The following is a 17862-nucleotide window of genomic DNA, read 5'->3' on the forward strand; positions in this document are numbered from 1 at the left end:
TTGGGGCTGCAAATTAATCATTAAGTTTGAACTGCAGTCAGACAACCCTTCCTAGTTTACAGTCGCCTAACAGTTCATTCTGCCAGGTATTTATTTCTTATATCATTGAAGAGGTCTTTCAATGTCATCTAGGAATGCCTTCAGAAAAAAAAAAACCAAACAAAAACGAGATACATATGCAGGGCCACTTGGAATTGTAGTGCTGTGAAGACATAATGAATGACTGTTTTGGCAGACATGAATCCAAGACTACTTTTCCCAAAGGAAGCAAACATTGAAAACATGCACTTTGCCTGGCCCCCCTATGTATAAGTCAACAACTTCCTATGATGATTCACTATGACTTAAATCTGATGATTCACTAAGACTTATATCATCATTGCTGTTGTTATTTACACTGAGAACTCTTCAGAAGAAGAATTACGTCTTGCTGTATATGTGCACAGCATCTGCTGGCTGCCCCATTAGAACAAGACATTGCATTAATACTTAGTTGTATTCGTTTCCTATAGCACATTTCTGTGCTTATATGGGGAAAAAAAGGATGAGAGAGCAGGTACATGAATTCCATCAACAGCTCTTGAGAAACACATGAAAATATTTTGAATGTTTCTTCAGCACACTGTAATTTCCACACATACTCGCACGCCAGCAGGTCAGTAGTTGCCTAATGCTGAAGTAGTCTCCAGCTGAGCACCTTCATTGGGACCAACCAATGTCTGTTGGGAATCTGACACTGATTAGTGCTTTCATCTTTGTTGGGGTCTCCCCCCCTTGCCACGTAGTCCTGGGAGAGGGGCCCTGGGGGGGAGGCACGGGGTTTCCCTGCCCCTGCTCAGCCTGGTTCCCATTGGTTGGTTTGTGTTCCCCTGCGCGGGCAAGGACCCTCGGGTCCCGTGATTGCAGCAGTTCCTCGGCAGATCCCGGCCATGTGGCTGGAGAAATAAACATCTCTGAAACACCTATCAAGAATCAGTCCATACATATTTCTTTTCCACGGGCCTCGTTGTCTGATACATCATGTTGCAGTGTTCCCACCGTAACAAATGGTGGATAATGTGAGCAGAGCGATCCCCGATCCCTAAGGACAGCGACTGATTTGTGAGTAAACTCTGGACTTCTCTTCTTGTTTTGTTTTGCTGTTCTATCTCTAAACTATGGATGAACCATGGAAGGACTCTTGGCTCTTAGAGCCACATATGGACATTTATCTTAAACTTGAAAAGATTCTTGAGCAACGATTTGTAAATTTTAGCTTAATTCAAGCTCAAAAGGAACTGAAACATTTCCTGGCATGGTTGTTTAAGAAATTTTTCTACGTTTCTTGGGATTTGATTCATACTAAAGACTTTTGGAAGACCGTTTGGACACAGTTAATTTCTGAGTCAAAATATATGCCAATGGAAGAATATTTTCATGAATATTATTTAATTACCGAGACTGTTGAGCAGTGTCAGCTGTGTCTTGGTGAAGGGAAGCCTGGCTCAGGGACCGTGCGACCCAGGTCATGTGGATTGAGCACTCTGTGAGCAGCAGCGAGGCACTTCCCGCACGCGGGTGGAGCAATGTGAGCTGCAGTGTCGGCAGCGGAGCATGGCGCGGCTGTGGCCTGCCCGGCCCTGCGCAGTGTGAGTGAGCCCCGTGAGAGGAGCGGCGTGCGGGCGGCAGCTGGCGGTGGAGCGGATCCACGCAGCTGAAATGTGCGCTGGAGCAGGGCACAGGGGATCATCGCTCAGGGGCCCGGCCGAGACGTGGGCGCTGCCCCAGGCAGCGGCAGCACAGCTGAGAGCAGAGGCGCCGTGCGGGGACCTGAGCGGCCTGGCCTGGCCCGCGTGGCCCTGAATACGACCCCAGGAAGAGCACACAGGCACAAGCAGCCCCCATGGCCCCAGCAGCCCTGGCAGTTCCAGCACAGGAGCGAGCGAAAGCGAAAGAGAAAGCAAAAACACAGCAAGATAGAAAACAGCAGCCACTCAGACAAAGGAAAAAATCACCGTAGCTAAGGTTTTAGGAATAGTAAAATGGTATAATGTTAGACAAAATTATGGTTTTGTAACAAGATGTGACAACCAGCAAGACATATTTGTTCATAGAACTGCTATTAAAAAGAATAACCCTGAAAAATACATCCCAAGTTTAGGAGATGGAGAAGTAGTAGAGTTCAAAATTGTGCAAGGTAGAAAAGGGTTACAAGCAGCAGAGGTCACTGGGCCTGATGGTGTTCCTGTAAAAGGCAGTATATACGTATTACAGCTGGTGGTGGGGTCCGAGGCTGTGACCCAGGAAGAGGTGACCGGTCCGGGGAGATGGTCCCAAAAGGAATCGCCTGCCCGAGGTCCAGTGTCTTCCTCTCAGCTGCTGGCAGAGGAGCCCTTGCAGAAGCTGTCAGCTCTTTAGTGATATCAGCTCGTGATTCCAGCTCAGCTCTGCAGGGCAGCCTCTAGGCCAAACCAGACCGGAGAGAGAGACGAGAAGACCCGTATGGCTGGTTCCGCACGAAGGTAGCTTTATTGTGGGTCCCCTCTGGCGAAGGGAAGGCCAGGGACGAGCTCTCCCCTCTACAGAGGCGAACTGGTCTTCTTTTATAGGGATACAGGGGATCAGCAAGGGGACCAATGGATTACAGAGGGTCTGGGATAGACCAATGGGTTACAGAATGATCTGCATAGGGTATCCCAAAGGATTGTGGGTCTACTTTTCCTCACCATGACTCAAAAGTCCTTTCCAGGGAGTCCTGCTGGGCGATTGCAAAATCTTTTATCTCAGCAGACATCCCTCCAGGGCAGTGGCTGGGCATATCCCACATATATGCTAAAAGTCGTAGTCATGTTAGACAATATCCGCATTATAAACAGTCCCTACAGTCTCCCTTTCCTAATCCCACCTTTCCCTTTTACCCTATATCCTGTTACCACCAGTGTATTCCCAATCCATTTTTCCACCCATGGTTTCCCTCACAAAACCATGCCTTTGCCAATTGTTTCCCCAAAAATCCCTTTCCAATGCCGAGTGGGGGATGAAGAGCAACAACTATTGTTGTTTAGGGTTTCAACAGGTACAAATGGAAGAAACCCTCTCCTGCCTCAGTTTCCCCACAAAGCATGCCTGGAGAGTCCTGTCTCCCTTCTGTCAGCCTTAAGATGTTCCAGAGAATCTGTTTGGACATTTAAAGACTCAGGAGGGTGGCTTGTTTTGTTTTGAAATGGTCCTTGTTATCTCATGTTTATCTAGTTGTTTTCAATGTTAAGTTTTAAATCTCTTTTTGTTAAAAATAAACGGGTGAAATGTCGGGGTCCCTCCCCCCTGCCATGTGATCCTGGGAGAGGGGCCCTGGGGGGGAGGCACGGGGTTTCTCTGCCCCTGGTCAGCCTCATTCCCCACTGGTTGTTTTGTGTTCCCCTGCGCGGGCAGAAGGACCCTCGGGTCCTGTGATTGCCGCAGTTCCTCGGCAGAACCCCGGCCATGCAGCTGGAGAAATAAACATCTCTGAATCATCTATCAAGAATCGGTCCATATATATTTCTTTCCACGGGCCTCCTTGTCTGATACATGTGTTGCGGTATTCCCACTGTAACACATCCTGGAGATCTAGTCTTATAACAAAAATGTCTCCTTCCTATTCCCAGAAAAAACATTCTCCATGTAACTTATGACTTGAAAACATGCCTGTCTGACCAGTCAGTGCTTTGAACTAGGCGAAAAAAACACAGATGTCACCATCCCCATACTGATTGCGCTATTTCTGAGCTGAGCTCACATGGGTCTGGTGAATGCTTCCAGAATGGCCTACATTAGTTTGATGTTCCAGCTGACAGCACAGAAACTCCAGCAGATACCACTTTTTTGTTCCTTGCCATGCACAGAGTAAAAGCTGAGCATTTTCCCTGGCCTCCGTTTTAAGAAAAGAAGTTGGCAATGGTGATGAAAATTTTCCTAGCAACTCAGCAGGAAATAATCTTTCCTCTCAGAGTTCCACAAGGCTCTGAAGGACTCTTCAAAATTTTCTATAGCTTCAGAGATAAGTGCCCAGGGAGGAAAATTCTGCAGTTCTGCACAGCATAAGGGCAGGCTGGGAACAGCAGTGAAGTGAGACAGTCAGAATGGACACAGTGCATCATTAACACTCACACATGTGCTTTCCTGATCAGCCAATTCCACAGAGTACACAGTTCAAGTGAACCATTAATTCTTCACAGTAGAATTAGAGGTCACCTGCATTTTAAAGCACCATTTTAGTGAGAGATATCTAACAAAACAAGAGCAAAATAAATACTGTATTATTAGTGGTTGCAGTCTCCATTAGATTCAGCAATTTAGTAATCTAATGAAGTATTCTCCCATTCTTTTGTACTCTACATAGGAAAGAGTTGCAAACATAAATACTGGGACAGAGAGATATTGTACATGAAATATAACTTACTGGTACTGTACCTAGAGAATAATATCATACAATAAATATAGCTTAATGTACATTATCACTGGCAGCAGGAATTTGCAACTGTGGAAAATGTCTTGATTCCATAAATTTATGACACCTGTGTACCATAAAGTTGACTACACCACACTTTACTGTTTTATAGGTTTTCTTTTTTTTTTTCTAATGAGGAACTCTTATACAGCTTTCCTTCTACAGCAAGTCACGTAAATTGGGTTTCCACTCTACTAGTGAGTTCACAGCAGAGACACCTCCATGGTACCAAGCAACTGGCTTATTCATCTTAATGGTGTGTTAGCTTGCCCAGGTTTGTCCATTGTAATGTTTAATTTGCTGTCCTTTTTGCTACAGTAAGACAGAAAACAGACATAAAATACAATATTCTGCCACCTGTGAAATAACATGAAATACATGTGAAAATCACAAGTAAGAAAGCCAGTCAGGCAGAGAAAGCATGCAATCCTCACTGCAAACCAAGATGCCCTTTACATTTAGTTTAGACATTTACACATATTAACACTTTTTTGTGCTGAGATTACAAGTGCCTTAAGACGGGATGAAGTTTAATAATTCATTTATTCTATGAAGAAAAATAAGCTTTCTTCTGCTATTTATAACTATTTTAGTCAATCCCACTTGGTGGTGGATAAGGCTGTATGAGGTGTTCAGTGCTCCACTCTCATCTGCAATCAGATTCTCACACTGGATCAAATTCACCTCAGACCAATGGCCACCCTTGATTTTCGGATAGTTTCCTCTCAACTTTGAAAGATAAAAAGATAATACAAAACTTGGAAAGAAGGAATCATAGAGTCATAGAATCATAGAATGCTTTGAGTTGGAAGGGATCTTAAGCACCCTACACCTAACCCATGGAGGACCCCACACTGGAGCAGGTGGATGTGTCCTGAAGTAAGCTGCATGGATAGCCCACGTACGAGCAGGGTCCTGGCATGACTTTCAGCCTGTGAAGAGCAGGTCTATCCTGAAGGACTGCAGCATGTGGAGATCCCACACAGGAGCAGGCAACCAAGTGTGAGGAGGAAGGAGCATCAGAGAGGATCTCTTATGGACTGACTGCAGCCTGCCCCTCCCCATCTCCCTGCACTGCCCAGGGGGCAGGAGGCAGAGGAGCTGGGACTGTGGGAGTGATGTTGAACTTGGGAAGAACAGGGGTGAGGGTAAAGGGTAAAGCATTTTTTGTTTTTATATTTGTTTCTCTCCATTTTACTCTAATGTAACTACCATCAAATTAAATTAATCTCCCCTAAGTCAAGTTTCTTTTGTCTGATGGTAATGGGTAAGTGATCTCCCTGTCTTTATCTTGACCCATGAGCTTTTCCATCTTATTTCCTCCCCCTGTCCCATTCAGGAGAGGACAGAACAAAGAGCTGGGTAGGCAACTGGTGCTGGTTCAGGTAAACTCAGCACAATGCATAAGAACTTTACAGTCCTGGAAGATACAACATAGATAAAGTTAAAAAAAGACGTTGGAAACAGTGTAAGTACATTGAACTCTAAAGTAAAAAAGAGATGACCTTCTTTCTGTCCATAATATATGAGGAGCTTGTCTCTTCACAACAGATTTGTCCTTATTCTGTACAGTAGAAATCAACTAATAAAGCCTCTATTGAACATTTCCAACAGTAAATTTCTGCCAGCTTTACTTCTGCTCAGTATTCTCGCTACTGGTCATAAAGTTGGGGGAATTTGGCCTTATTCTAAAAACCACTACTTCTTGGGGATATCCATTAAGATTAGTAAATAACTGAATATTTTCCAGTGAAGCTTCTTGTATCAAATTCAAAAAGTCAAAATACTACACAGCAAAACAACATTTGCAATTGTTCTACAGAATACTCCTAATAGAGCATGCAGTATTGGACTTCTCAGTACCACTTGATTTGATCTTTGTTGAAGAGCCAGCCTGCAGAATGAAGTTGAGGAGCATGAATGCAAGTGAAGTTTAGATGTATGGTAAAACATACTTAGTATGATTGAAGATGGCATGTAATTCATATGAGAATTCAACTTCTGGTGCAATTGTCACAGCCTACATGTTGATTAGGCATAGCCAAAGATGTAGGATTAATAATAATTTTGACCTGTAATACCTCAAGGACTATCAAAAAATGTCAGATCATTGTTGCACAAAGTAAAGCAAACATTCTTCTGTTTTTAAATTTAAAGTCAATGTATTCATGCTAGTCTCATGACCTTTCACCGGCATAAATGCTCGCAAGAACCAGACTGAAAATGTTGAGTCCAGTGTGATCCTGGGATTAGAATTTTAAACTCAGGCACAGTATTACAGCTCATATACTTCCATATTTGCAAACCAGAAGAATGGAAACAATGGTATGGGACTTTTAAAATCAGTCTATACTCAGATATGAAAAATATCCCTGGAAGACTGTTTGCATTTCAGCCTCAGAGTCAAAGACATCTGCACTAATATTCATCAAATTGAATAATGGGAACAAGCAGTGAAATCACAGCCTATTCACTGTCAGCCACCGAGCAGAAAGAAACACTAAATTTCTTGTCACTGTGTTGGTGAGTGCCAGCAAAACACATTTGGATAGCAGAGAAAAATGTCCCATGATGCAATTGATCATGAACATTAAAACAAAAAAGACCTAGTTAAAGGTTTGAGGATTAATGGCAGCTGTCACAGCCCCAACTTCAGCACTATAGCTTGCAACATGTCGGTATGACATTTATAGTAATGACTGAGAGTAAGTGTAGCATGACCTTTACTCATCAGCCAAGAGTAGAATAATGAACACTGTTAAGGACAGCAGAGTTATAAATCAATTATGCCCAGATCAAAAGTAAGATAGTCATAATATAAAAGGTCATTTTTTTCAAAGGAGGAGTCCTGAATTTCTCTATTTCTGTTGTATTCCATGCTTAACTTGTATTTTGAAATTATCGTTACATGATAAAAGCATGAAATTTCTACTGCATAAAAAAGGAAGACAATTCAGCCAGAAATAATTTTCTGTTATGCATTGGCCCTTTCTATTAATTGTCTATGGTTGATTTTATTATCAATGTGAGGATTACAAAAATAGTGAGGAAATGCAAGGCCATGTCAAAAATTCCCATCCAGTCTCAAGGGATCTGTCATTGTTACTCTTATAATCTCTATTTCTATTACTTCTTTCTGTGGATATCTCGTGAAAAACCTGTATATTCCAATGGATCTGCAAACACTGGAAGTTGGTGTCATTGGAAAAATCAAATACTCAACACTCCTGTGATTTTGGTAAAGGTGCAGTAGTGTAAAACTAGGAGTAAAAAATGATGAATAAGCATTTCCACTTTATTTAGGAGAACTGTAAACAGCTATTCTAAATCCCTGCTGCTATCACTAAAGTAGAGTTCAGGGGATGCAGGAGACCAATGGGCAGTCAAATTATGACGGAGGTCCACTATTATTGCATTAATACTATAGTAATTATGGATGTTTCCTTTCAAGCTCACATACATATGCAGCCTACAGGCCTTTATTCGTTATCTCCAGAAATGACAATATGACTGGAGTGCCAAACACAACCTTTTCCCTGCTCATAGTTTCTGACTTATTCTTTCACTCCCAGCATCAACTCCAGTGCTCGCCTTAGGTTAATGTGTGCCATGTAACTGTACTAAAGGATTCTAAAGGAACTAGCAGGAGACAGCTGTCACCATGGTATCAAACTGCATGTTCTTTTTCTTGAAGAAAAACATTAGTAAGATTGTACAGAATAGGTGGGAGGGGTAGAGTTAGCAGCAGGAGTAATAAGTTGTCTGGCATCCTGAACTTAAATGAAGGAAAAATTTTGAGAACCCAAGACTTAAAGAAGCACCTAATAATCCATTCCCACTTGTGTTCACATATTGTTCGCAAAGTCTAAAACACATCTACTGAAAAGAAAAAAATTAAAGGGTTCATATAAGCTATTCAGCTGTGACCTGGAGTAAAAAACTAAGGAACAAATACACTTAATTCATGCAGTCATATATTTTCCCTGTTCTATTACCAGTCTCCATGCTCTCTTCGGGAACTTAAATGAGTTTGTCCTGCTGCGTGCTAGACCTAAAAATGTATACTTCTCTTTCAGACAAGATACTAATTTGACCAGGAAATCAAACTCCTGCATTCAACCTCTTGCTGAACAAAGGGCTCTGAACAAGGGAACTTCTAAGCCTGATGTGGAAACACATGATAACTTTCTCAGAACAAATACCCAGACTCTGAGGGAAACATCCAATTAACTTTCTTTATTAACAGGTGTTGACTAAAAGCAAGCCTCTAACAGCAAATATTCTTTACCTGTAAGAGATTTAAAACCTGAAATTACATCTAGGTTCATATACTCAATTTTTTTTTCTGTCTTTAACATGTACAGAATATCATCCTTTATGAGAGTGGTGAATATCACATGAATATACAAATGCTTTTTTAAGGTTTTCTCATGGTATCTTATCGCACTGGTGTGTCTCCTGTCTAGAGAGTAAGGAAGGGACTTCTGCAGAATTGAGTACATAAGTGAAGTAGAAAAATTACAAAAATAGACAAAAGTGGATAATTCTGTAAATATTATCTCCTCAGCATATTCAGCTTTGCAAAACTTGCAGAACAGCTGCAGATATACTGTAAGTTGTAACAATCCAGTAGTTTTTACTCTACAAATGCATGAACTGAGAGCACTTTGGTATCTGATATTTGGGACTGACTTTGTTCTGTGACTTCTCACACAACATTTTTTATGTGGATTGATAGGAAAAACATGGACTTTATAATTAGTTAGGGATAACTGAGGCTTTCATATGTTAACATGGCAAAGTAGTGAGATAAATGGAGAAAGGAGCACTTCTCAGAATGAGGAAACAAAAAATGTTGTCTTGAAGGTATTTATAATAGAAATTGACTTCACCCTCTTTGAAATTGATGCTGAAGATGTAAATATTCATGGGGAAAACTAATAATTTCAAAAAGGCAAAGAAGTTCAAACATTCAAAATTTTTGATTTTATTTTCAATGGCACTAAGAAAAATTTATCAGAAAGTGCAAGAGGAAATTCTTGAGCAAGAGCAGTTCTGAGTGACCAGAGATGATGCTTTCAGTTCAGTCAATGCTGACTTTTGGTGACTCCAACTATGGTTGGTAGAAGGCAATAGGTACCAACCTATCTCAAACTCTTAGACTAGGGTGGGTCAGGCTGTACTTTGAAGATGCTGAAGGAAGCTTAAATGAGTAATTCAGACTAAATTCCTAGCTTCTTAGCTCCTAAAATTGAAGAAAACAGATCTCATGCTAAGAATGTTTCAGCAGTTCCGCTGCTGAACATCCTTTCCCAATCAGCAGTCAGAGAATATCCAAGCTCTAGGAGACAACCTTTGTGCTTAAAATAAAAAAGTTGCTCTGGTGATCTGATCACAGCGATTTAAAGATGTGATGTGTGATATCATGATTGTTTTTTATGTCCTTCCCATCTCATTCATGTATTTTTAAACAAACTAATTTGGTGAGAGCAAATATAAATACATAAAGCAAAAACCAAGCTAAGTGTTCTTAAAAGGCAATGTCTCATCTTGGCCTTTCAATCTTTCTAGAATTATTCCTATTGTTAATTTTTACATCAGTTTTTTATGAATTACATCAGACTGTTTAATAAAACCTTTTGTTTTATTTTTTTATCCCCAGAGTATTTTCTTTTACTTCAGTACTCTGGAAGCGTTGCTGGTGCTCTAAAGATCTTTGTGCGTTTTATTTCCACAAATGGTTGTTCTTAATCCTGGTTGTTTTTTAATAATAAATTAAAATTATTTTCTCTTGTGCAAAAAGGACAATTTTGAAAACAGCATCAGTTCTTACCACTGCCACTGTTGTAATATTTACCATTTGAATTGCCTGACTCTCAGTGCAACTTAACAGCTGCCTTCATAGGCCTCTTATTTCAATGGTCATTTACATCATGGAAAGATGGTAAAGCTCCCACATTTCCCAAACGGCATTTCAAGTGGAATGTGTGTCATTTCAAGGTGAAGTACTGGGTCTTCCACAGAACTTGGTTTTAGTGTAAGGAACTTTAGTGTTTTCCTTTGAATTTAGGGCAGATTAGGCCTATATTAAAAGTCCTATTGGACTTTTCACTTAGTGGACAACAGGGATGTCATAGAATATCAGTATTTGACATTAGTCCACAGCCACTGGGAATACAGTCCTGCAAAGGGAAAACCTCCCCCTATCTGTCCACAGTTTACAAATTAGCTTCCTGATCAGATCACCCAGACAATTGCATAGAATAATAATGGATCCAGCTGGTGTACAGAAAGTTTTACCAAACAACCTGTTAGATGATTCTGTAACAGGACCACCCACATGACAGGGATGCTATGAACAAGCATCTGGAATGCATTGTATTTTTAAAATATTCATGAGGAAAGAATGTGTCTCCAATCCAAACAATTACACAGATAAAATATTGTCTGTACCAGTAAAAGGCACTGGTTCAGCAAGTTTTCCTGAATCTAGATCTCAGGGATTTAATGTCTCCAGTATTGCTGTATTTCTCAGACTTCCTCTCATTGCTTGAGAAGCAGGTGTAAAGCACTTCTGCAGGCTTCCTGACTACATAGCACTGAAACTGGCTTCCCAGATCTCTGGAAAATCCATGGATTCTGTGTGAGGACATGGAATGGAGCATTCTGATTCTGAAAGAACAGCTATTTGCTCATTCTTGGATAAAGGGCCTTTGGGGAAGGAGTTCTTCGTGATCAATTGACAAATGGCTGCTTTATGAGATGAGAGATGTCAATTTAATCCCAAATTCTGACTTTGGCTCTAGGTAGTGCAGCTCACTCCAAACACCCTGCTTTTATCCCATGTGGAATTCTGTCAATCTCTGTGTAGCTTTTGTGGCTGAAGCACATGCTCTGTGAACCTCATCCTCGGTAATCAACACACAACAAGGTCTTTGGGTGTGTGTAGAAGACACCAGTTTATTAGATTACCCCTCCTCCATTTCAATATTTTATGCATTTGCCTTTCTCTAGATACAACCTTTCCATCTTCAAGACATTCATTGGGAATCCAAGGCAACTACAGCAATCTTCTAAGAAAGCCAAGAACCCCTTACCAATTCAAGTATGTCTGCCAATTACATGACATCATCTACACAAGCTAGGAAGCTTAACTGTCTATCTCAGGACCTCAAACAACAGAAAGTTTGTGGACTGGATAGAGCCTGTCAGAACAATTTTAAACTAGCAGGTCGTTGCCTGCTGGATTACTTATCATAGGCCCTTCAGACACAATTTGGGAGAAGAATAGAGGCTGGGTGTCCTGAGTTTGTTACTCTCTAACCTCTTCTCTCAAATTCTTTTGAGACTGAAGTGACTGGATTGTCCTTGCCACAAGGCAACAGTGTAAGATTTTTTACATCACATGATTTCCATAACCAGTGACAAAAGCACACATGAATGTTGGGGAAAAGAACAGGGACTACTTTTATGAACAGCCATGCAGCTGGAGGATGCTAGGAATCAGGTCCACAGCGATGTCTCTGTTTTGGTCATATCACAGACCTGCCTGCAGATGAAGGGCAGAGGAAGTATTGAGGTGTGCAGTCCTCACAAAATGGAATACAGTCTTTTCCAGCTGAATGATTGAGGAATGCTGGTTCCACCTGCACACTGGACTTCATCATTCATAGATAAAGAGAGTGACAAAGAGAAACACCAGCTCTATGGACCTTTCTGTTCTATTAGCCTTTGGAATGAATCTGTTGCTCATTTGCCCATCAGTTCTCATGAGACTGCAGAAGTCATTATACACACCTTTTAGCATTGTTGTTACCTCATCTAGGGCCCCAATTAGTCTGATTTAATTACTTTTCATAGTGCTCCCTTTTGAGCTGTACCTAATGTCATTATAAATTTTACATGAAAAATAATTGGATTTTATTTTTAAATAAGGCTTTAACACCTATGCTTATCTTTTCCAGGCCTCTGTTGAAACACAAATATTCAATCAATACAGTTTTAGCCAGGCCATACTGCACTGTTTTTCATCTCCTCTTTCTTTTAAAAATGGCCATAATCTGTTCACAAGGACTTTTAAAACTATTTTTCTAATACTGTAGATAATTTTTATTTATATAATTATTTGGATTGGCAAAACGTTCTTTCCTCTGAATGCCTTCTAAATATTTTGAATTCCAGGTGCTTCTTCCAGATGCTTCTGCTGCCTTAGTCATGTGTTCTGGCAGCTTTTACACTTTTATTTGTTTTGGTCTTGGCTCTGTTTTTTCTATGGATGAAGGAAGATTCAGTGCTGAGATACTTTGCTGTGCTGAGAGCAATACCATCTTGCCTTGCAAGCTGTCTTCTCTCTACTACATGCCCAGAATGCATGTGTCATCAGCTACAGGGAATACATGTTTTCAAAACAATCCCTCTACCTGCAGCATCTCTTCATGACTTGTCAGGTTGCTGTGAGCCATCCTAGAGTAAGAAGTATTGGCTCAGCTTCTTCTCCTGTTTAATTCAACCACCATGCAGAATGCTTTCCTAGATAGTCTGAGGTATTTTCTGGTTGCTGAGCTTCTCTCTCCCAAATCTTTGGTTATGCTGTCTTTGCGATCTCTTCACTACTTTGATCACGTTCTTGCCTTGCCAGAAGACTTGGCCTGTTTATACTTTTCTTGTAACATTGTATTTTGTTGCTTTTCCAGCTTATCTTTGTTTATGACTTCCCATAACTTCCTCTGAAGTATTTAGTATCACTTTCTCAAATATTTCCCATACAAGCTATAGTGAGAGTTCTTCATCATCCCAAAATAATAGCCTGAAATGCGCTCTCAGCTTCACCTTGCACAACTCCTTTGCCAAGCAATCTTAGCACTTACAAAGGATCAGAGAGATGGCAACACCCAATCATCTTTCTGAGCTGTATCTTACTCTTTCTCAGAACAGAAGAGAACAGAGCCGTTCATGCTCACAACCCCACTGTACTTCTATAGATTGTAGCATTCCACCATGACAGTCCATATCTTTGACTAAAAATAATGTGTTTAATGTGGTTTTTGGTCTGACAGCTTCATGCATATGTATGTGAGAGAGCCAAAGTGATACTGTGTGTGACATTCATAAGCTGGCCGTTCATTGACTTTCTATTTTTTTAATTCAGCCCTTTAATTTATACCATCAGCTAACAGATTCTGGAAGCTTGTCTAGACTGTGGCTTCATCCACCCTTCTTCTCTGAGTCTTGTGATGCGTTGGGTGGTGTCTGCACCAGAATATCTATCATACCTGTGCAGAGTTCAGTTTACCAACTGGAAACACACAGTACCAATTTGCCTAAGTAACAGCTTCCAGTGGCTCACTGAGGAAACTGTAATGCTCCCTACTTCTTTATCAATGCTGTTGACATGCTTTTCTTGCCCACTTGACTATCTGAAGCTGTAAAAGTGTAATGTCTTATTGTCACCTCTCCTATGTTCTGTTCAGACAATTCCTGAATTCTCTAAACCCTGTTGCATGTTGGCATGCTATTGTAATATGAAGCAATGTTGCACAACTGGTTGCAAATGTTCCGGTTTTAACTTTAACCCAAATATTTTGACCCTCTTAAGTGTTAGATTTTTTTGTTCTAAATTTCATTTTGCAAAGACTGTTCTGTTTCCACTCTGAGCCACACCAGAGGAAATCAGGAAATGTCAGAATCTCTCAAAAGAAATAAAAGGCAGGGTTTTGACCAGACAAAAGTCACTTTCGACTGGTCACTACTAAGTCACTGACACAAACAAAAGTATCCTTGCAGTTCACAAATCTATATGCAAGCTATATCTTGATGGGTAGTGAAGCTGAGATAGTGCTGCTCTCTCACTGTGATTCTAATATTAATGGTCAAGAAGCCAGTGATGTAGCAACTTCCTGCAACATCAATCTGATCACAGCAGGCTCAGTACTGCCAGATTTGCTACACAAAATCCCATGAACTTCTATGGGCTCTCTCTCGAGTGTCTGAGGAATAATGAAGATAGGCAGAAACTTTGCCTTTGAGGAGCTGCCATGAGGTCCCCCTGACAAGATAATTCTGCTTACTCTAATTTTCCTTCCTCTTCTAGAGGAGACAAGGGGGATATCATACTCTTGCACCCAATGAAGTGCAAACTGAACCTTACAATTTTTTCAGCAGAAGCACTGCCTTTCTGTGCTAGGGAAATAAAGACACTTGCCTGTATGTAGACTAAGCATCAGAAGTGTGACAGAGCGTGGGCTGGAGTCTTCATCCGCTCATTTTCCACAATGGAGACTTGGCTGGGTTGGAATGCTCCATTCTGGCCTATTACAGTCACGTTCCCTTCCCACTGCTCTTGGGAAATCAGTGGCTGGGGAGGATGGTGTCTAGATCAATAGGTTACATACATTTTAAAATAAGGCCAGGATGCAGCCAACACATACACCTGGACTTGAGAATTATGACTCAGATGTTAAAAAAAAAGAAAGTGTCTGAAGCATTTTTGTCATTCTGAAAATGTGGAAAAACTCCTATTTCTATTGATCTCTTCAACATTCCCTGGAGGGCAGTGGGAAGACTGAGCTGTTTGTGCAAGATACCATCAACCATGTGAGTTGTTGGAGTCTCATGTCTCTTTGGGGAATGAGGCATTGAGCAGTCTGAAGGCACAATCAACCTGACAGCAAGGGGCGTTTGAAGAGCTGTCACTTACTTCAATATCAGAGAGTAGAGAGTTATATATGAACCAGCAGAAGTTTGTATTCAGTCTAAGGGTTTGATTCTCCTCTCACCTCAGTGAAAGTGTAGAGAAATCACTAAGAAGCCAATGGTGTATAAACAGTACAAAGACGAAAAACAGAGCAGGAGGTATTCTGTAGTTTGGGGCCCTGATTATCAAATCTGCAGTATTACAGCATGACAATTTCATTCAATTCAACAGATCAGCATGAACAAACAACAGAGAACCAGATCTAATAACGAGCAGACAGTGACCCTCAAACCATTCAGGCCAAACTGTGCTCACATTGACAGTAGTGAAAAGACAAGCAGAATGCCATGGATTTCAGAACCTGGCCGTAAGTCCCAGAACCAAGAGACAGTGAGTCATTCACACATGCCAGGTGCCATTTGCTGTGTACAAAAACAGCACATGTGCTGGAGCTGTTCTTGCTGAAAAAAGACACAGTAGCTCCAGGTGCTGAGACGCAACAGCAGTGTCTGCATCTGACACATGCAGCAGTATTAATATGAAGAGGAACTGCAGGTATTTTGTTCCAGGAATCGTCAAACCGTTTATATTTAAATCCAGGCAAAATGGCTAAAAAGTATGTTTTTCAAAAAATCAGAGTGAGTTTAGCCACTGACACTTTTCAAAACTGAAGGTGTTTCATGTCATTTGCATCCCAGGTTTGAATTCTGCAGGTTTTTTCATACTGGGCCAACGAAGCTGGAGGGAAATCACCTTAAATAAACTTGCCAGAATCCAAGGCAACGCACCCTGGCCAGGGCTTTAAGGATTCTACTGCTGATGGGTTTGCTGCTAGAAAATTGGTGGGCAGAAACATTGCTGAGAAAAATGTTCACACTCTGTCCAAAAGGAAGTTTGAAAAGTAAAATAGTCTGTCCTAAAACATTACTGCTGGAGAGTTTGACATAGGTTTGCCCTAGAGAATCCTTTATTTTTCAAGTCTGCCATAGCAGATCAGTACTATGTACAGCTTATCTTCAAGGTAGACTTGAAATAAATTTCTTGGTGAAGCATAGGCCTGGCAATCCTAATCATTCAGCATTAATTACTTAGATTGGAAAATAATACTACTTAGGAACTTCTGGTTATCGATGTCTCTGTATCGCATATTAAAACCAGACAATCCTCCAGCAGACAGATGTAACAACGGACACTCCAAAACGCAGGTGTAGTCTGCTCTCTACATGAGGGGGAAACACATCTTACAAACAAGCATATGAATGGCATTATGACAGCAGGGCTTGCTGTAAGAGAGGTAATATTATGCAGCCTTGTTGTAATGGCATCTCCATGACAGGGAGAAAACAGGCCAGGTATGAATCATGGTTCTTGAGAGTAACATCAGCTCTGCTTCTGCACTTAGCTGGTGTGTCTCCCATCATGAGCGTTTCCACTTAGGAAGAGTGAGATCAAGCTCTAACGTTGTTTTGTTTATAAGACATACTTGGGATGACCACAGTGGTGAGGAAACTAGAAGACGTGTGGTACAAGACCACTCCATCAAGTAACAGGTTATTGCTCACTGAGAATAAGCTGGAAAGCAAGAAGTAATGCTGAGGGAGAAGGCACAGGACATGGTCTGCACCATCCTCAAAGAGGAATCTCAGTAACTGGTGTTTCTGAAGAGAAAGTCCTGGGTTGTGCAATGAACTGCATCTGTAATTTGAACCAAGCCATTTCATTATTTATTAATTTTACACTTCTGTTTCAGTATGTTGGGAACCCATCTTCTGTCCCGTATTTTACAACTGCCACTTGAAGTCTCCCTCGGTTCCCTTTTCCTCAGTGATAAACAACAGTTTGTCTTTAGATCCAGGATAATGGTATTATATAATAGAGCTACACAAGGAAAAAAAATAACTTACACTCATTTTTCAGGCATCCCTCCTGTGATGTCTGTATGAACCACAGATTGAAAACAGGCTCTGAATTCAGGCAATTCTCTGTAAGTACCACATGGAGGTGAAATTATAACAACTTAATTGATTTACTATGACAGCTAAGGGACTGGAAAAGAATAATACTATTCTGTGGCTCTGCTGTCTGAAAATGTATGCAATAAAGAGTATGAGAACACTGGTTTTGCTCTATTCAGAAGCATTGACCAGAGTAGCCTCAGATAATATGCTCACAATAGAAACTTCCTTTATCAGGATGACACATTTGTGCAAAGTGAATTCGGAAAAAAATCTTGTGTGATACTTTTCACAAAATCAACTCACTCTAGTTTTACAACTACTTACAATGATACTTTTAATAAATGAAAGACATACTCTCAGATTATGTTTCACAATAAATAATTGTCCAGAACTTTTCCTGCCTTCCATGACCTTGGCAATGAATACAATGACAGAGAGAATTCCTCTATGACAGTTTTATGTCTTAGGATTCATAAGGAAGATTTTTGTAGTTAAATCACCTGAAAAGCAATGGATTGCACAGACTATAAATCCAAACTATTTGTCAAAAGTCAGAACAAGGAGTTTCATTTATTTCTGCATTGGTTAGCAATGAAAACACCTTGATCTGGGGAAGGAAAGCGTGAGAAGATCTTAATTTCTCTAATTTTTTCCCCCTCTAATTTGGTAATTAAGATCTCTACTATCATCTCAACAAAATGGATGACTCTTGCACCGAAAGATAACTCCTGTCTCAAGGGAAG

Source organism: Corvus hawaiiensis, chromosome 1 (genome assembly GCF_020740725.1).
Source record: "Corvus hawaiiensis isolate bCorHaw1 chromosome 1, bCorHaw1.pri.cur, whole genome shotgun sequence".
Lineage (NCBI taxonomy): Eukaryota > Metazoa > Chordata > Aves > Passeriformes > Corvidae > Corvus > Corvus hawaiiensis.